This window comes from Polypterus senegalus, chromosome 2 (assembly GCF_016835505.1).
Source record: "Polypterus senegalus isolate Bchr_013 chromosome 2, ASM1683550v1, whole genome shotgun sequence".
In the NCBI taxonomy this organism is placed as follows: domain Eukaryota; kingdom Metazoa; phylum Chordata; class Cladistia; order Polypteriformes; family Polypteridae; genus Polypterus; species Polypterus senegalus.
In genome coordinates, this window is record NC_053155.1 from 82,331,965 (window position 1) to 82,356,754 (window position 24,790).

The window sequence follows — 24,790 nt, forward strand, 5'->3', positions numbered from 1 at the left end:
ATATTTCTTTTGGTTTCTTTTAAATTAGAGCACAGGCAGGTCAAGTGACTTCTCATGGTCACACAGAGTTAGTAGTGGGATTTAAATACACAACCTCAAGGTTTGTAGTCTAAAGCCTTAACCACTACACCACACTGCCTGCAGTAAATGGGCTGCTCAACCCAACACAGCTCACCAATTCCTGTTCACCCAATGTTTTTAAAATGTAAAGGCCCACAAAGCACTGCTTACACTTATACTATTAAATATCTAAATATCTCCGTGTGAGTAATATTTGTCAGGAGCAGTAAGCATCTGTGCCCTCATGTTCTTGTCAAAGAGCTGATTTAATAATACTGATGCTCTGTGCAAGAGAGGACAGAGCCGACTATACTTCCTTAGAAGGCTGGTGTCTTTCAACATCTGCAATAAGATGCTGCAGATGTTCTATCAGACGGTTCTGGCGAGAGCCATATTCTACGCAATGGTGTGCTGGGGAGGTAGCATAAAGAAGAGGGACGCCTCACGCCTGGACAAACTGGTGAGAAAGGCAGGCTCTATTGTAGACATGGAGCTGGGCAGTTTGACATCCGTGGCAGAGCGACGGGCGCTGAGCAGACTCCTGTCAATCATGGAGAATCCACTGCATCCACTGAACAGGATCATCTCTAGACAGAGAAGCAGCTTCAGCGACAGACTACTGTCACTGTCCTGCTCCACTGACAGACTGAAGAGATCGTTCCTCCCCCACACTATGCGACTGTTCAGGTCCACCCGGGGGGTAAACGTTAACACTATACAAAGTTATTGTCTGTTTTACTTGTGTTTTTATCACTCTTTAATTTAATATTGTTTGTATCAGTATACTGCTGCTGGAGTATGTGAATTTCCCCTTGGGATTAATAAAGTATCTATCTATCTATCTATCTATCTATCTATCTATCTATCTATCATATAGTGCCTTTCATATCTATCTATCTATCTATCTATCTATCTATCTATCTATCTATCTATCTATCTATCTATCTATCTATCTATCTATCTATCTAATTACTTCTATAAAGCATCTGTCCATTGAGGTTTTTTTGGGGAAAAGTATAATACAACATAATTCAATACTATTATATCACTCTCATGATGCTAATAGTCTTTTCTTTTAGATTTTCTCTACACAGCAAAAGGAAAAATTCAGACATTAGGAAACAGAAAAGATCTAAGACTACTTTGGCAGTTGAAGGCAAAAATTTGTAACTGAGAAGGTTTATCATGTTTTACAGAACTGCTGGTTTAACTATTCAATACACTTTTTTTCTCTTCATGTCCTCAAGGTACTGCAAAACAGATTATGGCATAACATCCCTCCATTTGAACAAAATTAGGTAGAAAACAATGTAGCAGATTATCCAACAACAAAATCCAGGCCAGGGGGACACCTAGTTATAATGTCAGATCTAATCCTGATTTAGTCCAAGCTCATAGAAGAGAAGATGGCATGTGTAATTTGACATTATATTAATGAATGCTTAGTACAGACGGAGGAGGTGTGTATTCCTTGGAGAGTGTCTTTTCTCTCACTCTCTGCAAATTTAAATGTAAGATCCATCCCCAAGTGCTGCCTTAGGACATCTAAGAATGAGCTGTCATCTAAGCAATGATATAATTTTGAGGTTATCTGTTAGGTTGTTTAGGAGAGCACAGTGTGAAAGAAGAGAATTAAAGATTTCTCTCCTATGAAAAAGAAACCTATATTGTGCCTCCCCAAGCAATGAGATAAGAGATTAACAGTAAACAAAAACAAGCCATCCTTCCTTCCCACCTCTTCTAGGAAGAGAAATTCTTCACATCTCACCCAATTTATTAGCCTTCCTAAAGGAGGAAAAAAAACACACGCACAGTAAGTGAATGGATTCTAAACTGATAGGCAGAGAACAAGTCTGTTATGACAAAAACCCAAAACAGGGAGGTCAAAATTGTCAAAAATATTTGTTAAGTTTATTAAATCAATTATGAACTAGCTGTGCTACCTGAAATTTAAGTAATTAATGTAGACCTAATTTTTTTATTTTTATTTTTTTTTGTTACATGGGTTGTCTAATAGGTCTGATATAATAATACGGCTTCGGACAGAGCCACATGTTTTCATTGCTTTCTCTTGCTGCTGGTTGTCAAACTGACCACTCTTATTGTGGTCTAAGTGTTATGCTGGAAAAATGTGGCACTGGTCATCACCGCATTGACCTTTTTAAATGACTATGGCTTAGTGTTATCAAGGCTTTGGTTCCCTGACGTGTGCATCGATTTATTGTTATTTTCACTCCTTCATTGCCCAGCACATGCAGTTATCAGTCATTAGGATTACAGCTATAAACCTTGCTTATGTGGCCCAAGTGTGCTACCACCCTGCTGTGGCTGTTTAATACTCCAAACAACACAATAGGCTGATAAAACAAATTTTCTTATTTTTAGATCATTACTTGTTTATTTTATTATATTTTTGTTGTTTTTTACCTTTCTTCTACACATTTTGCCTGTTTTTAAGATTTGTTCCTGGCAATCATGTTAATTTGATGCACTCTCAAAACATGCTGCTTAGTGATGTTGGAGCTATATGGCAATGTTCGCAAGTTGTATCTTGTGCTGGGTACATTTTGGACAATTTTTAATGAGATAAGTGTAACTGATGAAAGATTTTAAGTTGGATTGTTGAGTGCTTGAGAAAATTCTATGTCAGGATGACATCCACTCATTTTCTGAGATGTTAATTGAAAGGTTCTTTTCCCATCATACCTTAGGATCTTTGAATTGAAAATTCTTTGAGTTCTTTTTTTATATATATATAGTGTTAAGATGCTGTCTAAGTCTTCAGTGCAGACCAGTATTGCCTCCAGAATGGAAACTGTTGGAAAATGTAGAAAATTGGGATGGTTTCTCTTGACTAAATTTCTAATTTGAAAATGGTAAAAAGAAATGTGTTGAAGGAAAATAAAATAAAGCAAATATGTTATATATATATGTACAGTATGTATATATATATATATACACACAGTTGATGATGTACTGGAGAGCATACTTTTATTCAAATTAATTTATGTGTCCAGATGTTTTTTTGAAATTATGCTAATTAAGGGAACTAGTGGTAAAGATATTTGTGGAACTAATATATAATATGCCTTATCATCTGTGTATAGTGATATTTTCTGTTCATGTTCTTCTCTGATAATCCCTGTTATCGCTAATACATTTTGATAATGAATAGCCAGTGGCTCAATGGCTATTGTATAAAGCAATGATGATACAGGGCAATTTTGTTGAGCATTATGTTCTAGTTTGAAGTAGTTTTCATCGTTAATGCAAACTAAGGCCACTAAGGCTGTTTTATCTGAGCAGATATATTTAGACCAAACCCACATTTGTGCATTGATTTATAAATAATCCCATTTGATCCTATCAAAGGCTTTTTCTGGATCAAAAGATAAGATTTTTTTTAAAAAAACAAAGATTAACTATTTAGAGCTCAGGAGTTTTTCAAATCAGAGGATTAGTGATAACTGTAGTCAAAATGAAATTGCAAAAAGTAATTTACAAAAAAATCTTATTTGATAATGAGTGTCAAAACATTAAAATGAAAACGGAGTCAATACCAAGAGTTGGAGTCAAAATGAGAACATTGAATTTCTTCCACAAAGAAGCTTAAGCTGCTGCACTGCAGTTTGTCGGCTCACATGAGGAGTACAGACTCTAGTAATCAGGTATGGTCACATAGCAACTATGTTAGCCAGTAGTAGCTTTTAACGTGTTGAAGTGACATAGATAAAATTTAATTTAAAAACTTTCTGGAGCAGCGAAATGCAATTAAAACTTGTATATGGTAACAAAGCTCCAAATTTATAGTTTCAAAATATAAAATTCTTATTAACTAAAACATGCCCAAATAAATTCTACTAATAAAATGGCCCTGCAAGTTCTCAGCAGTTATGTCCAGTGTAAAGCAATAAGTGTTCAATGATAAGAACACAATATTAACACTCAAGTATGGAGGTGGTAGTGTGATAGCATAAACATCTGGATAGTATGAAATACTTAAGCAAACTATGAGTTCATTTTTTAAGGAGAATATGTGGTCATACATTAATATGTCGAAGTGCATTTGTGTAACACAGCAAGACAATAATCCAAACCACCAAAGCAACTTCACATTGGAATGATGAAAAAGAATTAAAATTGAAGTGTTGGACTGGCCTAGTGAGATGCTGTGGCAATGTTTCTGCAAGGAAGACAGGTCAATCTTCAGCAAAAGACTTGATATTAAATTACAGGAAGCATGTGTACAGTGGTGTGAAAAACTATTTGCCCCCTACCTGATTTCTCATTCTTTTGCATGTTTGTCACACAAAATGTTTCTGATCATCAAACACATTTAACCATTAGTCAAATATAATACAAGTAAACACAAAATGCAGTTTTTAAATGATGGTTTTTATTATTTAGGGAGAAAAAAAATCCATTTTGGATGAGAACCAGAAAACATTCCGAATCCAAGAACTGCAGACATGGAGAAGAAAAGAAGTGAAAACTTTCTCACATAACTATAGAAAAAGACAAGATTAATATTTCCTTAAAATACAGAGATTTGAATTTTGAGACATTTTAAATGTTTATTTTTTCATTTTAAAAAATACTATTGTCAAACAATAGTATTCAAGCTGCCAAAGGAAGAAAAGATAAACCCTGAAACGTGAGTGTAGAACTATAAAATAACTGCAAACAAAAAAGACACACAATTATAGAAAAAAGAGAAAACCAGTAAGTGATTGGCCACATTATCTTACACAACAGTCATATACTGTAGATAGATGAACTGATTATTTGTGTTTGTATTTCTTTATGTGATGTTCTACGTAGATGTCTGCAGTAAACTGGCTTCTAAAACTCCAATCCTTCTGAAAGAGGTCTGTGTCCTTATGGGTCATGAAAACATTTATTTCACTATTGAGGGTAATCTTGAGGGGGACGTGGTGCAGAAGTGCATACTGAAATCCCTCACTTTGCAGATGCTGTATAATACCATGTAAGGAGCCCTTCTGGTAAGAGAGAAACTGTTGGATTTTGTTATATGTAATACTCCCTGTGACCCTGTAGTTAGGATATAGCGGGTTGGATAATGGATGGAGGGGTAATACTTCCTTCTCTATTGCCAAATAATGATATACTCTGTGTGTGTGTGTGTGTATTTCAGCATATACTTTCTGACTGAATTTGAACAATTCTTTTTCAAAAATAATATGTTTGAAGGAATTGCCTCCTTGACTAGAGCTATTATTTGTCAGATTTGAGCATCCATCTCTCTGTTGAGCTGCCTATGATGGGTCATTTGTATTCTAGGATATGTTACATACCTGGTCATTACCTTTTATTTTAGAAATCCACATTGAATTTTGTTGCATTTTAAAGTGTATTTTGAACAAACATTATTATTACTCATATTATTGCATATCTACCTGTGTTTACCCCAAGCCTCATCTATCCTATTTGCTTCCCATATAATTAGGAGAAAACTTTTAGTTGTGTTTAGTCATGCTTGTTCTCTGTTAATATGAGTCCTTCAGGTGTTGCTCATGCCTCATATATTGCTGTCCCAGAATGAGTCTAGCAGCTGTTCACTAAGTCCTGTATTAAGGTGATGCAGACTTCACATGGTATTCCAGACGTGGCTTTGTATGTGTATTACACAGCATAAGGGTAAATATACATGATATATAATACACCTCACAAATGTTTACTTTGAAATTGAAAACGTTTCCAAAAGTCTCTTGCTGTTTTGATTGATTACAAGACTAAAAAATATTTTAATCATTTTCATTAAAATTAAGTATGGAGAACCTGTGTTTATTCGTCTCTACAGCAATACTATGTAGACCAATAAAAAAGGACCATACAAAACTATGTTTTTTGTGATAAAACATACCCCATATTTGGGTTTATAGAATAAAATTAAGAAATAAACACAGATTAAACAAACAAAAAAAAAATCAAAGAATAATTCTTGATGACGGGGCCCTCAAATAGTTCAACAATCATTGTTTTTATTTTATATAGCACCCTTCACAAAACATGCTGTCAAAGGCATGTTACAGAGTAGTTAAAGAGTTTAAAAGCAGCAAAGATAAATCTGAAGACAAACGTTGTAGTTGAGCCAACAGTAATTTCAGTAAACATGAAATGACAGTGCATGGGAGTACACTGACAGTATGAAGTAACAAGACATGGAGGAGACATGCTGATTTGGATGATGTGAGTTTGAGAATTTATATGTGAATGAAAACAGGGCAGGTTCATTTTTAAGTGCAATGTGAATGTGTCACGAATGTTGCTACATGGACAGACCCTGCGACATTTTGAAAGAGTACGGGCCATAAAGCGAACTGAGCTAACACCAAGAGTTTCATAACAGTCTGGAAGATGGCACAGTATGGTCTCATGTATCTCGTAGTTTGATAGGAGGCAAACAACAATTACCAAATCTGAGATGCTTGAAATGAACAGCTTTATTAATTAGTAACAGAGGTTTGAAGACTCTAAGATACTGGCAAAACATTAGTTGAGGTACTGCAAAAATGCATCTATTACTCCTTTACTATTATATAAGAAGACCATAACACACACGTCTTTGGGTCGTCATAACATTTGCAAAGCCTCAATAATGTGTTTATTCATCTCTGCAATGTGACCTGCTAATAAACTAATAATATATAACTTCATTCTGGAATGCTTTGAGGTGGATTAATGGAGACACATTTCTCTTGATTTTCCATATTTAGCACAAGACCTGTGAATCTTACATATTAACAAGTCATGTTACCATCAGGTCAACATGCCACTCGGCACGGAGATGAATAACTGATCTACTGATGTTTTATAATTGTCACAAAGGCCAAAAAAGCCTTTGTTAAGGTCCTGTTTCATAAGAGTGAATGAGTAATAAATGCATTTACCTAGATACCATACTGTATGTACATAATGCTGGTACCATTAACCAGTTTGTGTGGTGATGCATTTATTGAGTTTGGTCTGTAAAAGAATTTCTGTAATTGTCTTTTGAATTTTTATTTGCCTGTGTAATTATTTTGGATGCTTTTCTTTTGGTCTACATTAATTACATTTTATTGATTAAAGTTATAATCTTTATTATTGTTTTCCTGCTGAGATCATGGGTAAAATTGTAGCTGTTGCTATTCTGAAGTAGTGCACATTTCTGGATGACTTGAAGCTGACACCACCATGTTATAAAAGATGGTGGTGTACACAACAAAATGTTCAACCAAACAAAAGGAAAACCTCTATTCGATACAATCCCTTGATGGGTTCTAAAAATCTTGGATAAATCGATTGCTCCCTAAGATGGGCTGACTGCTTTAGTTGAAACATCTTACCTTTGGCCTCACGACTAACTCATCACCCCTCTCATCTGCTCTGCTTACAGTGCTGCATCCTTAACTGCCCTATTTGACCTAAACATGCAACAAGATGAACCAAAAAATGTTTAAAGGTATCAGATATAAGTAGAAGTGCAACCATAAATCTCTTTTCCACAAATATATGTGGAAATATTTTTTTTTTCTTTTAAACAATGGAAGATATCATCGGTTATAGAACAGAGACATGTACAGTATGTGCCTCATAAATCTGTCTGAACAAAAACCATCTGGTGATGCCCTGTAAGCCCCCATCGCTCCTATAAAATGTAAACACAATACGTAGGTTTCATTTTTACTGGCGAAACAAAAAATGATAACTTTATAGGAAAGTGCAGAGGTGGGTTCTAAGGGGAGAATTCAGCTAATGAGTGAAGCCTGAACTGCCTTCTCTCAGCCATCAGGAAGTAATGGAGAAGCACACAAAGGCTGCAGTGTCTCCAGAGAATCTTCACCATACTGTATCTCTGTCGCATCTGCATAACGGGAGCCTAGTGCTAAAGAATTAGAAGCCTTTTGTCTAATTATAATTTTGCTTCTGGACAGAAATCTTTGATTCCTGGAGTCAGGGCAGCTTGTCCTGTCTGTCAGAGTGAAGTGAGCGAGGGAGCTGGCGGGGTTTCTAGCGTTAGACTCATTTTTCAAGTTTATGCGCTCTTCAATTCTCTTAGCTGTCGACAAGCTTGCTCCTTTGGCAATTCCTAATGGCCTGCAGCTACCTCACAGAGCAGTGCCGTAGGGCTCTTCTTTGTCCAATTTTTGACAGATATAGGGCCCTGAAGATGTTTTTTTTTGTTTTTATTCTCTTTCTGTCTTAGACAATATTCAGGGTTTCTTCTTCAGGATGTCTACGAACTCCTCTTTTTGTACCATTACGTAATGAGGTCAATTGCAACCTTGTATTGAATGACATTTGAGCACCAGAGAGGAAAAACATTCATGCAAGCGGGTCAAGGCCAAATTGACTATGACCGGTTTAAAAGTCAAGGGAAATCAAATATTATTTTAGAAATCGACTAAATCAGTTCCTATTCTGTATGAGCCATTTTTCATGCTGACAGTTCCTAGGAGTCAGAGCCTATTCTAGCAGGAACAAAGATGGAACCTAATTTGGAGGAGTCACACTCACTCAATTAAGAGTTCCATTACCCCAACTCTGTTTGGTATCCTGCTTTATACTTCCCTGTCAAAAACATGTTAACAGAGATGCACTGTTGCCCTCTAGATACCATCACATCCTTGACAAAAACTATCTATCTATCTATCTATCTATCTATCTATCTATCTATCTATTATCCTGCCTACTATGCTAAAATTAAAATCAATCAATCAATCAATCTATCTATCTATCAATCATCAACATCACTTTTGGATTAGTGGCGCAGGCCCCACTTCTAGCCTGACCGCCATATACTGTATATATATCACCCCATTCCCAGAAATCCTTGTACATTTTGAGACCTGCTTTTGAAGAAGATGAAGCTCTACATTAAGAAGACATGAACTAGCTCAAGGGAGCCAAACAGATTGGTAATGTTTTCCAAAATGACATTTTTTTCAACAATAACTAACTTTTTGCACCCTGGCATTAAATGGGGTGTCCTTTGTAGCCCCAACACTTTATCTGTTCTTTTTGATTTTTACGCTATTTATTTATCTATGGAACATCCATCTTTGCCTGCACTTCTTATCATACCAGAAAAAGATGTCACAAGAGAAATCCTGAATAAGGGGTCCAGGGCTTTTAGAAGGCAGGAACCTGCGCAATAATTTTGCAGTTTACCAATGTCATGTTTGAAAGTGTTCAAGTGGTTAAGCCCATTATATTTAAAGTTATTAAGATTTTTATTTTATTATTATTGTTCTCTTTGTGAACTAAAATGCTCTACTTGCTAACATAAATCACACCATTTACTTGTATATCTAATTAATTCACATTCACAATTATTGGTTATTTGGGTGTCATCCTATTACTTTTTAACTGGTATGTATTGGCAGGGGTTTGGAAAGCAATGTAAAAATAAAATTATTTTTAACATGAATATTTTTTACAGAAAGTAATGAGTAGTAAGGAATCATGTTACAATTTGAGTGAAGTAATTCATAATCTGTTATGTATTACTTTTTTTGAGTAACTACCCCTTCTTTAAACCATTTCTCCAATTTACCTCCATGAAACATTTCAGAGTTTAATTTTAAGAGAACAAAGGAATGAAGAGGAGGACTTTACCTGTGAAGTAAGGTAGCAAGAAGTTTGAATAAGAAGCAGGGATGAGGACAAATCTACTTATTTTTATGTAATGCTTTTTAATGGTGTTTGCCACTCAGGGTTATGCAGGTCATCGCAAAGCAAATTAGCATAAAACTTGAAAATTGTACTAGTTTATTTTAAAATAGTAAACTGCCAAGCAAAGAGAAAATAAACCTCTGGGAGTTCATAGCCTAGTCCCATTTGACAAGCAGCCAGTATGCATCACTTGTGACAAAGTGATCATAAATTCTGCTAAGTTTGTAAACAAAGCAATCCACCTTAATACAAGGATAAGTGTCTGTGTGTATGCCTATGTGTCCATCTGATTGCTATACTTCTATCATTCCAAAACATGGAGCATCACAAACAATTTTACTAATAAAATGCATTGTATTTGTCATTACATCAGATGGAGATCACAAGCATTAACACTGCTTTTTCGAATCCCATACCAAGTGGTACATTACAGAGACATATGCATTACACGGTTCACTGCAAATGTTAATGATTATTTAGATTTCAGCCCATCTTAGACAGGTAGCACAGCTAGTATTTTATACTTTTACAGTTTAAACCATTCTGAAATTGAAAGCAAGGCTGGTAGATCCAAGACTCATCATCATATGTGAAACTGGAGAATAAAGCACCTTAGAGTTTCAATGTAGGGAGCAAACCAATACAATTATGGAAAATCTCTTAAGAAAATGTTAAGAAATGACTCTAGGAACAATGGAGCTGCCTTAAGTAGGCAAACCCACAACCACCAGAACATAATAAAAACCACAGCAATCATTCAATAATGCTATGAACAGCAGTGAAGCTCAATCAGCATTTAATGTGGCCCTGTGATCCGTGTTTTCCTAAAGATTTACACTTATATACATAATCTGATAAGGAAATATTATAATTTCATATACACAATATGTTTTATATGTTTTTGAAAAAGTATTTCTTGGAGAAACTCACTGAAAAAGTTCATTTCTCGCAGAGATTTCTAGCATCTGCACAGCAAGAGCACTTCATCTAACAAAACTAGAGAAAGTATCTTAACCTCCACAGCTGTGTGTTAAACTTAAATCCTGGAGGGCCACAGTGGCTGCAGGTTTTTTGTTCCAGCCACTTTCAAATTACTGACCATTTACTGAAGTTAGCTGAACAGACATCTTTTGGCTTAATTTCAATTATCATGCTTTTTAAGTCTCTGGCCACTTAATTGTTTCTTTTTTCCTTAATTAGCAGCCAAACTAAAATGAGATGCAAAGTGAGCCCACAAATAACCAGGGGCCATCAAGTGCTAGCCACTTTCACTCAAGCTGTTTCTTAATTAAGAGGTGATTCTTGATTCTAATAAACACATTATTTATCTCTACGGCTTGTTGATGCTCTCATTCTGCCACACCAGACATTTCCAAAAGTGTTGATTTTCTTCATCATCAAAATACTTTGGGAACCTAACAGATCAATACTTCTCAGACCTTCAACTTTCTTTCTTCTCATATACTGTATTTTGTTGAAACAATTGCTATCTGATAGACACAAGTACCAACTGGACCATTTTACTTGGTTGTTTTGACTTGCTTTGTGTCTCATTATTGTTTGATTGCCAATTATAAAGAAAACAAAAAGAAAGGAGTCTGACTCTTAAAAATCAAGCCAATTAAAATTAACACATAAGATGTCTATTCCATTAACAGTAATTGGACACTAATGAAGAAAGTGGCTGAAATGAAACCTCCCAGTCCCTGCAGCTCATCAGAGTTTGTTACTCCTGCTGTACAGAAACATACACCCTGATGATATTCAGAACCTGTTATGGACTGTGCAGAAAGATTCTTTAATACAAGCTATGCTTAAACTTATTTTGGGTGTTGTGGTTGATTTGTGCTGTTGTGATTAATTTATCACCATTGCAGCTTTGAGGTGGTGTTGTGGGGTGCAAAATCTGTAAATGTTGTTGTGAAATTTCATTATATTTTGCTCAAGACAATAACCGATGAACTTAATACAGGACACATCAAAGCATATCCTCTTCCGGATTGTACCTCAATTTAAATTCAGCTGCTCCAAGAAAGAAAGAAAGACATGCTGGTGCCTCAGGCTATTGATTAGTTTTTAACCTGGACATCTGGGACAACAAGTTGCTAAATTGGTTTACAGCCTGGGAAAGGAAGACATGGCAGAAGTACTAAGCAACATCAAAAGTTTTATTATTTCGGAAAAAGCATCTAATGAACAACTACGAGTGCTAGATCACAAGCCGTCTGTGACATTCATCCTTGTCATCTTTACTTTTTCAGAAGCTTTTTCTAAAGACTATATATATCCAGACTTTACTATCAGTCCTATTTTCTATTATTCTTTGTTCTACTGGTGTTATTATTTCTGTAATACCATACTGCTTTTAACTTTCTTTGCTTTGTCTTAATGTCTATAGAGTGATTGAAGTAATAAGGTAGATTTCTTTGAGCACTTGGTGCAGCTGGAGGTCTGTCATTATTATTTCTGTGTTGCAAGGTTTATTAAGGGCTGAGGGTGAGAGCGCCACCCAATAGTAGGGAACAGTATGTAAAGTAAGGCATTCTTGGCTGATAAATAGCCTCAAGGATGCAGAGACTTTGTATATTTAAATGTATTCTTGAAGACCAAAAGAAATATTTAGGTCTGAGATATCCTTAAAACATTGTATGATGTTCATGCCGATAATAAGTACGTCTCTTAAAGTGCTGAAAGAGTGACAGGCTGTGTTATTCATAAGGCACTTGTGTTGTTTAAAGTGCTAGAAGTTAATCAGCTGTATGTGTGTCATTCATGGGGCACTGTTGTGGTTAGAGTCTGTGTATATGTGTATATCTATGTGTGTGTGTGATAATCTTAAAGTGCGACAGTAGGCCAACTTGGTAATGAATCTGATGAGTACACTTACCCCTAGGTAAAGGGTAAGTAGAGGGAAGTACCATGATAATACAGGTGGCAATGGAAGCAGAGCTATGTTTCCACAATGTATTTCCCACATTTGAACCTGGTCCATTAGCTATTACTCCTTGTTGCACACAAATATTATTTACATTTTTCAGAAAGAAAAAATTAAAACATTTTTCACTGTTCACAACCAAAGCAGAATACGCACTCTTGATGTATCTCAGTTTGAATCGCCCAAATAAAAAATGTGACAGGCTTTACAGCTCTTAAAGATATTGGAAAAAGAACTGCAGCAGATGTTAAGACTGAAGGTTCTGTGAAATCTGTAACAATTTTTATTTCAACATCTTTCACACCAGCTGCAAATATTCAAAGTAAATTGGAGCAGCGCACCCACAACAACAGATTTAGAGAAGGTTTGGAATTTTGACAACTGATCTGATTTTAGGCTTTCGTAAACATTGTTGAGCTTGTGATCTGCCTGCCATGATTCATTATGTCAGGCAAGATTAGAAAAGAAAAGATGATGGCTTCTGTAAAATAGCAGTACAAAGGATTGTACTATCTTCAGTGTTCATTGTTTTGTCCATTACACCTGATACATATTGTTCAATCAAATAATGCATCTTCATCTTACATGACTCTATTTGCAATATGCACCATCAATGGCATTTTAAAGACTTAAAAGATGTATGCTCTTCGGTGAAACTAGCAAGGAATCAGTTAGATTGTACTCTACAGCTTTCAAGCAAGAGCAAAGCAGTGGACCAGCTGGCAAACCAGCACTACTGTAAGACAACATAGAGGTGAGTCTTAGTTTGTCTGTGTACATTAATGGGCCTCAAGCAGTACACAGTGACTATTAAGGAAATAATTCAAAAATGAATTTCCTGCAAATTTTATTCATTTTCTTTGTCTCATGTGAAAAAGATAAATGTATGAAAAAAAGAACTGCAATGCTACACAACATAAAATAATGTTTGCTTAATGGTTACAGAACTATGACATGGATAGCTAGATGCATAGACTGCTAGTCAGAAAGATTACAATGACAATTAAACATTTTTTCAGGAAAATTTGCTCAAATCTGTTGCATGCATAGGAAAGCTTAAACACACACAATCCTCTTGTTTGGGGGTTCTCATTTTAATTGTGCTAACATAAAGAGTAATTACTCAAGGATGGTCCCAAGCCATTCTGAAAAAGAAGATCTCCTCCTATCTCCTCAGTCTGTCAGTGGAGCAGGACAGCAGTCTATTGCTGAAGCTGCTCCTGTGTCTGGAGATGATACTGTTCAGTGGATGCAGTGGATTCTCCATGATTGACAGGAGCCTGCTCAGCACCCGTCGCTCTGCCACAGATGTCAAACTGTCCAGCTCCATGCCTACAATACAGCCTGCCTTCATCACCAATTTGTCCAGGCGTGAGGCGTCCCTCTTCTTTATGCTGCCTCCCCAGCACACCACCGTGTAGAAGAGAGTGCTCGCCACAACCATCTGATAGAAACTCTGCAGCATCTTATTGCAGAGGTTGAAGGATGCCAGCCTTCTAAGGAATTACAGTCAGCTCTGTCCTCTCTTTGCACAGAGCATCAGTATTGGCAGTCCAGTCCAATTTATCATCCATCTGTACTCCCAGATAATTATAGGTCTGCATCTTCTCCACACAGTAACCTCTGATGATCACGGGGTCCATGAGGGGCCTGGTCCTCCTAAAATCCACCACCAGCTCCTTGGTTTTGCTGGTGTTCATTTGTAGGTGGTTTGAGTCGCACCATTTAACAAAGTCCTTGATTAGGTTCCTAAACTACTCCTACTGCCCACTCCTGATGCAGCCTACGATAGCAGTGTCATCAGCGAACTTTTGCATATGGCAGGAAGAAGGCTTGAGCTTGGGCTAGTAACCCTTATGCAAACTTTACTCCCTCAGTAAAAAACTTTACTGCTACAGAAGCCTAAGCTGCAAATATATCATCAATAGAGCAAGAGAAAAAAAAACACTAGACATGGAAAAGCCACACCAATAGGAGAGCTGTCCTGCAGATGAATGGTCTCTGCTTCAAGACAATTGCAAGGTTTGAAACTTGGAATGTCAGAAGGACTGGGCACATCTTGGGTAGAGAATTAAATTGTATCCCATGTCACACATTAGATAGGAAGACTCAAAAGAGAGGACACGACATGTCAGCACTTACTGATTACAGAGCTAAAGGTGCTCTGGATGTCACGGGGAGAATCAATAAATATATCATAAGACAGAAATAGATAGAGACTTGCAGTAACAGCCCTGTACTCCACTCAGAGTGGTCAGCAATAAGCAGCAGCAGCACGATAAAGGGTTCAGAATGAAGAAGAGCAATTTGGTTCTACTGTTCATGGAGAAGCTGTCACAAGCATTTGTCTTTACAGCTCTGGTGAATGGATGGATGATTTGCTTTGCCATATGCTTTTGCTTAGAGCAGCCTTTCTTTTTCTCTGCCTGTTGGTTTTGTTTCTGTGACACCAATTTTGATTTGGCATACTGCCTGTTCCTGCTGTGGCTGAACTTTTATAGCCACCCTGTGGATGATAGACTTTAATAGAAATCATTACATGAGACAACAGAGTACTGAAAATGATACAGAAGCCATATCAGGCAAGCCAAAGTAGAGCATATCAGCATTAACTAAGGATTAGGCTGGTAATAAAGACAAGGGTGGCTTGTGCTCATTATTTATCATAAAGAAGAAATCCAACTAAGAGTAACACTGATCAACAAATTTAGTCAATCAAGCACTCTGTGCCACTCTCTTTGTGCACTCATTTTTTTACAGTAAAGGCAAAAAACAAACAAATACCTGAAGATGTCCTTCAGCTAAATCCTGACTTTGAATGGGAGTGAGCATTTAAGACCTGAGTGGGTGAGCTTACAGTACGTGCATGCCAGAATGAGGGTGAAGCAAACAAAAAAACAGTCAGGTGACTAAAAAGGAATAAGAACCTACTGACTGTTTATTTGAAGGTGATATATAAAAATGAAAGAACATTTCTGGATAAGGCCTTGTCATCTCATTCACTCTCCACTCTTCTCTAAAAAAGCTTCATCACTTGGTCTGTTGACACCTCTGTGAGAGCCCTGCTTTTCTTTTCCTGCCAATAAATGAGACTCGATCTTCCCTTCTCTTTTAGTGCATTTTTTATTGAGACCTTATATTCTTTTATCTAAAATTCTTTTGATAAATGCAGATGTTTCTTTTTGTAGACAAAACTGTGAGACTTCACCTTCTTAGTTGTCAAATACTTTCCCAGTGTGGCCTCTCATTATTTCTTGATAGGCACCATTCGATAAGTTTGTGTAATCCATTTTGGACTGATCTGCTTACTTATAAGTTAAAACAAGCAGTTCCAGTCAGGAACACAGATTGCCAAAATGAAGTTCCTGAACAACAGGATTACCTAGTCCTTGAAAATTGTTTAACCCAAGGATAGCTCAAAAATTACACAGTGGCACAAACAATTAGCCCAATACCTGACATTGACTAAGTGACATAACAGAAAGTGGGTTTCAATGTTGACAATGGTGGATTTGGTACAATCCAATTCAAACAAAGACCAGGCAAGCATGGAGATTTTAGAAGAATAAGGTATGTATACAGGTGTGAAGAGAAGGGGAGGGGTACCTGAAAGAGGAAGAAAATGTTTATAAGGCATAGGAAGGGATTTGAAAAATAGCCCAAAGTACCACATTGTTTTTAAAAATGCAGCTATCAGAAGCCAATTTTGCCCCACAGACACTGATCAAAAATAGCCCAGTTGTGTGAGAAAACCACAGACCTGGCAACACTTCTCTACAAGGTTACTAGGTTCACCAAGATTAGGATACGCATTTTAGAAATAAGGAAGGAACCTGCAGTGGAACAGAAGTTTCTCTGAATTGAGAGGAGACAGTGAAGGAGGTTTGGAGATGAACAGTAGGGATAGATCCCAAGTCCATGGGACCCTGGGATAAAATATTGGGTTAATTAAAACAGGAGCACCCCTGACCTTTGGGGATCCATCTATGATATACAATATTTAAGATGCCCCTGTGTGCTTGATGCATCTGAATTGGTGGACTGAGTAGAAGTCTGCAGATGGGATAATATCACTGTGTCAGCCTGTGAGTATATGGGAATTCCACTGGAGAATGGTATGCTGTTGCAGGAAATTGGGTACACCAATCTGTATGAGACCTACAGTATATTAAAATAACACGATCAATAACAGCCGGCATGGGTTTATGAGTGGAAGAGCTTGTCAAACCAATTTTTTGGATTTTTTTAACAAGCAACTGTAATAGCTAAGAAAAATAAAGTGTGCATGATAACTTACTTAGACTTTCAAAAATCATTTGATTCAGCCACACACCAAAAATAAATTTTACAACAAGAAGCTGTAGGCATCAGAGGTAACCTACAAACTGGATCTCAAGTTGTTTAAGCGTACAGATAAGAGAAGAATGCTCCATGTGGGGTGAGGTCATCAATGGAGTCCCTCAGGGTTCTATCATTGGATTGTTAATTTTTTGATTAACATTAATGACATACCTTCCATTGTAGTTAATAAAACTTGTGAAATTTGCAGATGATGCTAAAGCTAGAGCAATGGCAGACATTGAGGAGACTGCAAAAAGAATTCAGAAAGGTGTGGATGAGCTTCAGAACTGGATGATCACTTGGAAAATGCAGTTTAATGTAGAAAAGTACAAAGCTCTTCATGTGGGAAACACAAGATGGAAGTCATGGCCTTGAAGCAACTTCTGAAAAGGATTTAGAGGTTTATGTTGACACAACACTTTCATCATCTAATCAATGTGCAGAAGCAATTAAAAAGGCAAATACAATATTGTATAGTAAAAATTGTTAAATATAAATCAAGGGATGTTATACTACTTATACTCATCTGGAGTCCTGTGTGCAGTTCTGGTCACCCCAGTACAAGAATGACATACATAGCAGCACTTGAAGCTGTGCAGAGGAAAGCAACCAGGAGCATCCAGGACTTAAGGGCATGTCCTACTCTGACAGACTCAGACAATCAAACTTGTTCAGTCTTGACTGTGTGGGGACCTAATCCAGGTAATCATAATCCTCAATGGCATTGATAAAGTACATCCAGCATCATATGTTCATCTTAAGGGCGAATCACATACTCAAGGACATCAGTGGAAAGTATTAAAAAGTATTAAAACTGAAGCCAGGAAGCACTTCTTTACACAAAGAGTTAGGTGACTCTGGAACAAACCACTGAGACATGTAGTTTAAGCAGAAACCTTGACAGCCTCTAAGAAGAATCTGAATGAGATATTGGGACAGCTTAGCTATTAGCTGAACAAACAGGCTTGATTGACTGAATGGACTCCTCTCATTTGTCAAATTTCTTCTGTTCTTATGTATATATTCTCAGCTTGTCGCCTTCCTAAACATTATTAGGAAAAGCAGATATTGGTATTATCGAAATGCTGTGACTGTGCCTCCAGAACACACCATTTGTTTCTTTTATACAAAAGGCCGACAAAAAAAAGATACTTCAATAAATAAATGTAAATGAATGCATATCGAATATATACATATACAGATATGCTCATAGTGTAATGAAAAGTCAACAAGTGTAAGTTCCCAAGAATGTCACCGGAGACTGCTTGTGATGAGATGGCAGGCTTTTGTAACTTCAAGTGTCGAAATGAGCTTTCAGCAGAAATGTCGCTCCACCGCCTGCTGTGAGAGCACTTCCTCTGGCTCCCTGGGAAACAAACACAGCTTGTACTTCACTTCTTTTAATTTCTAGTATAAAAGAAACCAGGTAAAGATACTTTACCTTTGAGAGGGAGACAAATTCAATGAGTATACTTTTATCTGTTACTACAGGGGGATAAAGGCTTTGAAGGACTAAACCACTGCACACATCTTCTAATTCCCTTTCTAGAATTTCGACTTCTGCATTTGAGACAAGGAAAAGTGCTTACAGTATCAGACAGAAATTGTGCATGGCCATTTATCCCTTTTCTTGTCTTTGATTCTTAACTATTTCCATATTTATTCACATGTATTTCCTGAGGTGAAATCGTTAGCAATCGCTAGTCAAATGACATTTTACATAGCAGTGCTCCACAGTGAATAAGACCCCCAGAAACTGTGCTAGTCAAGTATAGTGCAATGCCTTCATATTTATGCAAATAGAGTAGGGTCACTGATGACCTTGTGAGGTCCAGTCTACCACTTGCAGCCACTAGGCAATACCACTCGCCACAGTTTAAAAGCTTATAACCCTTAGCAGTCAAGAACTCGGGAATTAAACATTACTAAAGACTGCACAATTGCATCACCACCACCTAATTCAATCCTGAATGCGATGAGTGCTCTCTGCCACTTGAATTTTTAACAAGACATGTCAAACAAGCCAAACAGTATTTTAATGATGTCATTAGATGCTTTAGCAAACAATAACATTTTGCCTTTAGAGAATGGTTTACCATCCATTAGCCTGAGGCCCTAAATGCAAACATCTGCAAAATAATTAAATCTGTGTTCCTGGCAAAATTCCCAAGATATCTTTAATGCATCTGCTGATTGCAATTAATTCTTTTGTGAGCAGAATTTTCCATTAATGAGTGCTTATTTGCAGGCTTGCAGATATTGCTGGCAAGTCACACCTTTCTCTGAATCATCAGTGATAAGCCTTCTGACTCTTTTGGCTGGCATCTTCCATTAGCGCATGCACTTCTTCCTCCCTTCCTTTATAAGACCCACACATGACATCACAAACGGGTTTGCCACTTGAAAAAGAATTCCTCCGGAGATGAGACCCCATTAACATGAAGGGGAGAATCGCTGTGTTTGAGCGGGTGAGGAGGCACAGGGGTCTGTGCTCAGGTCCACTTACATATTCATCAATGCTCAGGCTCAAGTGCCTCCATTCTGCAAAAGTAAGTAGGGGTCACGTTTAAAATGCACATGGAGTTCTCCGATGTGCTTCACAGACATTTGTTTTGTGCTTAAGAAAAGACTATGCCCAACTTCTGATAATCATTATATTAAATTTAAAATTAACTTGTATTTCTTGAAGTGTTCCAGAAATCAACCATATTCGTCTTAAGGTTAGTTAATTTAAAATAACTTGGCATTGGGTAATTAGCATTTGAATGAGTGTCTGCTGTTGGAAGAGACACCAACTGACACATGTGAGACCCTGACTAAAACAGTGCACCACCTGCTGGAGTTAATAAAGAATCATAATGCGATAACTTCTGATTATTTTAATATATACATTATCTATCCACCCAGCTATTCTAAATTCAATGTTACAAGCAGCCCATCCTGGTCATTGGGAAATAAATCCATAATAATATAACCTTTTAAGTGCTGAAGTCTTAAAAAATATTAATGAAGCAAACAGAAAGGTAACCAAATGTTTGCTTAGAGTATATCATAGTCACTTCTTTTCAGTCAAGCCCAGTATATAAACACTAATTATGGATTAAACTGTGCAGAAGTATGTCATGATTACATTTCAACAAAACTACCCAAAATGCAAAAAAAAAAAACCACGCAACAAAAAGTTAAAGTGTTGCCTATGTCCGAAATATTATGTTCACCAGTTATGACCAGAATCACAGAACAACATCCAGTAAGCAGAGATTTTACTGAAAATTAATACATACTGTAATATTTGGTTGTTACTGTGTATGTTGTATTATTGTGGCTGATTACTGGAGAAGTGCCTTGTAAAATGAAATCCTTTATTTTCTTCAAAAACTGTGTGCTGTATTGCTGTATCTGTAGTTTGGGTCTTTCTGGCACCCCCTTGTGGTCAATATATTGTGAGCTGGAGGGCTAATCGCACCCCAAGAAGATACAGACGCCCCTGGGAAAACCCCAACCCCTGAAACACAGACTACCCTCACATTACTCCTTACCTTCTTATTTGCGCTATAACGCGTAATACAAGCCTCGCGCGATACTCCAATAACTTAAAAGCCTTGTGCAGCGCCTGTCAGTTTTGGAATTGATTATTTGCTTTTCTCTCTCTCTCTCTCTCTCTCTCTCTCTCTCTCTCTGACATTCTCTGCTTCTCGCGGAACTGTCATCTCTGACTTGTCATGGAGCACGTTTAAGCTTTTGAAAAAGAAACAAATGTTTGTTTGCAGTGTTTGAATAAAATTCCTGTTTTCTACAACCACCTGTGTCTCTGTGCAAATCTGTGACCCAAGCATGACAATATATATATGGCTAAAAGGGGGTTTATGGATGTGGTGAGAGAGGCCATGCAGGTGGTGGGTGTAACAGAGCAAGATGTAGAGGACAGGAAGATATGGTACAAGATGATCCGCTGTGGCAACCCCTAATGGGAGCAGCCAAAAGAAGGAGAAGAAGATATATATGTATATATATATATATATATATATGTATGTATGTATGTATATATTTGCAGTTGGAGATCCACAAAGGGAGAAGATGAATCATGTATCATAAAGTATTTTTTATTACTGAGCTTTCAGCCCCTTCCAGGAGCCGTCATCAGAGGATAATGCTTAGACTTACAAGAATCAAAGGAAATATATAGCAAAATTAGGTGGTAGTAGGTCAGTGTATGGGGGGAATGTGTGTGTAATGAGGTAGAGTTTGGGAGGAGTATTGGTTGTAAAGTTTTATTTATTATGAACATGTTCTTATTAAGTTTGCATATGCTGGGTTTATGTCCAAATGTCTGTTAATGGCGTTTTCGTTTGATAGCCAAGATTCAGCCAGTTCTCTGGCCGAATACTCCTCCAAACCCCCACCTCATTACCTCCCCCCATACACTGACCATATATACAGTATGTGTGTGTGTGTATGTATATATATATATATATATATATATATATATATATATATATTGTGGAGCCAACCTGGACACAGACAGGCAGTTTTTCACCACCACACGTTTATTATATACACTATTTACAATTCATTTGGTCACTCAGACCCAGAATAAAGTGCACAAACCCCAACAATCACAGTCCTGGCCACAAATGCCTTCTTCTCGGGCCGCCTCCACTCCACTTTTCTTTCTTGCCTTGTCCTTCTTCCACCCGACTCTAGCTTCGAATGAAGGGAGACGGCCCCTTTAATCCAGTTCCCGGATGAGCCCCAGGTGTTCCCGGCATTCCTCCCTTGGCCACGCCCAGCGTGGCGGAAGTGCCAGCTGTCCTCCCGGCAGCTCTACGGGTGCCGTCCTAAATCTTCCCCCCAGCACTTCCTGGTGTGTCGGAAGTGCTGGGGTAACAGGTCCCCAAGGCATTGGGGCACCTCCTGGCGGTGACCACGGGCCCCTACAGGGTGGAGCTTCCATGCCCTGTACCCGTGGCCCCCAGAGCAACCAGGAAGGCAGCCCCCACCTGATCCAGGGTGGGCTTTGACCCTCTTCCGGTCCCTCACGGCATCCCGGCCGGGTCGTTGCCCCTGGCATCCCTGACAATATATATATATATATATATATAGTGGCGGATGACCGGCGCCTTGACCAGCCACGACGCCTCCATGCTGGGAGGACTGGGGGAGCCAGCCTATCCAAAGCGTTACCTCCCTCAGAGCGCTAGATGGCAGCAACGGTGCCTAGGACTCTCGCAAGGCTTCATGAGAGTTGGAGTTTGATGGAGCCCTGTTGGGATCTGTGGATGCTGCCAATGGGTACTGTAGCTACTGCTCAGCCCTACAGAGCATCTCTTCCGCCACACCCGGAACTGCTGGCGAAAACAGGTCATCAAGAAACTGGAGCACTTCCAGGAACATTATAAAAGCAGCCAGCAGCCACTACTCTGGGAGCCAGAGTTGGGAGGAGGGAGTCAAAGCTTGCCGGGAGGAGTGAAGGAGAAAAGAGAAACAGAAGGGGATGGAAAAAGGATTTGTGTATTGTGTGCTTGTGCTATTTGGACTGTGTTATGCATTTGAGAAACGGGTTAAGCGTTTACCACAAGTGAGAAGAAAATACATGTGCTTATATATATATATATATATATATATATATATATATATATATATATATATATATATATATAAAGCATAGATCACTCATGAACCAATATCCATATTCTTATCCTTGATGAGATTTTGGTTGAGTCTCCATCTGTGAGCTTCACATTTTGTATTAAAGGATGCTGATGTGATCCACTGATTTCCGTTGTTTTTTGATTTTGTGTATTCAATAAGTTCATGTTTAATGTTTAGTATTTTCTTTGTAATTTACTGATTCACATTTCTTCTAAAAAGATTTTGCTTTTATTACCACTATACCCTGAAGAAGAGACAAATTTTGGTCCCAAAACACGTCAGTGAGATCATTGATGCATCCCCTGGCTGAATGATCCCTGGAGAGCTTTTCTCATTATTCAGACCATGTGTATATTTTATTTTTAGACAACATTGAATCACCATGGATTTCATTTGGCTTTTTTGACACTGGTGAACAGAAAAAGACTCTTTAATTTCAAAAGGATCTCTGCAAAGTGATCTGAATTTATTACAAATATAAAAGAGAAAACATCTGATTGCATGGTGTGTTTCTAATATTGGGCAGTGTTTGGCTTACACCAAACATGGCCTTTAGTCTAAAAGGCAAAAAGCTCAATTTTAGTTCCATCCGACCAAATAACCTTCTCCAGCTGACTTCAGAGTTTCTAATGTGCTTTCTGGCAAACTCCATTTAAGATGTCATGTGCATTTTTTATCTAACAGTGGCTTTCTCTTTGCCAGTTTGCAATAAAGCTACAACTTTAATCTCAGCCACTGTAGCTTTGAACTCCTTAAGAGTTCTCACTGGTTTCTCTCAATAGTCTCTCTCTTTCATGATAACTCAGTTTTTGAGAATAGCCTGCTTCATGCAAGTTTACTGTACAGCTGTGCCATACTCTTTTTGTTTATTTTTATCTGGACCCCAAGGGATATTCAGTGACGTGCATATTTTCTTTTTCCATCCTCTGACTTGTGTTTTTCAATCTACAGAGTGTTCTGTGGTCTTTATTGTGTAGGTTAGGCCTCAATACTGACCCACCAGAAGTTGGACCTTCTAGAAGAGGTGCATTTATACTACTATATAATCAATTGAGCCCCCTTGACTACAGACAATGGTCTTCATTGAAATAATTTTTTGACTTGTAAAGCCAGCAGTGAGGGCGGCATGGTGGCGCAGTGGTAGCGCTGCTTCTTCGCATTAAGGACACCTAGGTTCGGATCCCGGGCCCTTCCCTGCATGGAGTTTGCATGTTCTCCCCATATCTGCATGGGTTTACTTCGGGTGCTCCCGTTTCCTCCCACAGTCCAAAGACATACAGGTTAGGTGCATTGGCGATCCTAAATTGTCCTGTGTTTGTGCCCTGCGGTTGGTGGACCTGCCAATTCTGATGAATTCTATGGCAAATGCCTATCAAGCTCCACAGTGCCAGGCAGTGAGCACAGAGCCCACAAGAGGACGTTGGGCCCTCAGGCCATCCTCATGAAGTCTGTTTTTGATTGTTTGGCCAGAGACATTCACACCAGTGGCCTGCTGGAGGTCATTTTGTATGGCTCTGGCAGTTCTCATCCTGTTCCTGCTTGCCCAAAGGAGCAGATACTGGTCCTACTGATGGGTTAAGGACCTTCTACGGCCCTGTTCAGCTCTCCTAGAGTAACTGCCTGTCTCCTGGAATCTCCTTCAGGCCCTTGAGACTGTGCTGGGAGACACAGCAAACCTTCTAGCAAAGGCACATATTAATGTGCTGTCCTGGATAAGCTGGACTATCTGTGCAACCTCTGTAGGGTCCAGGCATCGCCTCATGCTACCAGTAGTGACACTGACTATAGACAAGTGCAAAACTAGTGAAAAAACAGTCAGAAAAGATGAGGAGGGAAAAATGTCAGTGGCCTCCACCTGTTAAACCATTCCTGTTTTGGGGGTCGTCTCATTGTTGCCCCTCTAGTGCACCTGTTGTTAATTTCATTAACACCAAAGCTGCTGAAACTGATTAAAAACCCCCTCTGCTACTTAATTGACCGATCAATAGCCCAGAAGTTTCATTGACTTGATGCTATACTCTGATTAAAAAGTGCTCCTTTAATTTTTTTGAGCAGTTTATATGTACATATATATATAGAAAGACAGACAGACAGGCAGACAGACCGAGAAGACGCAGCATGTTT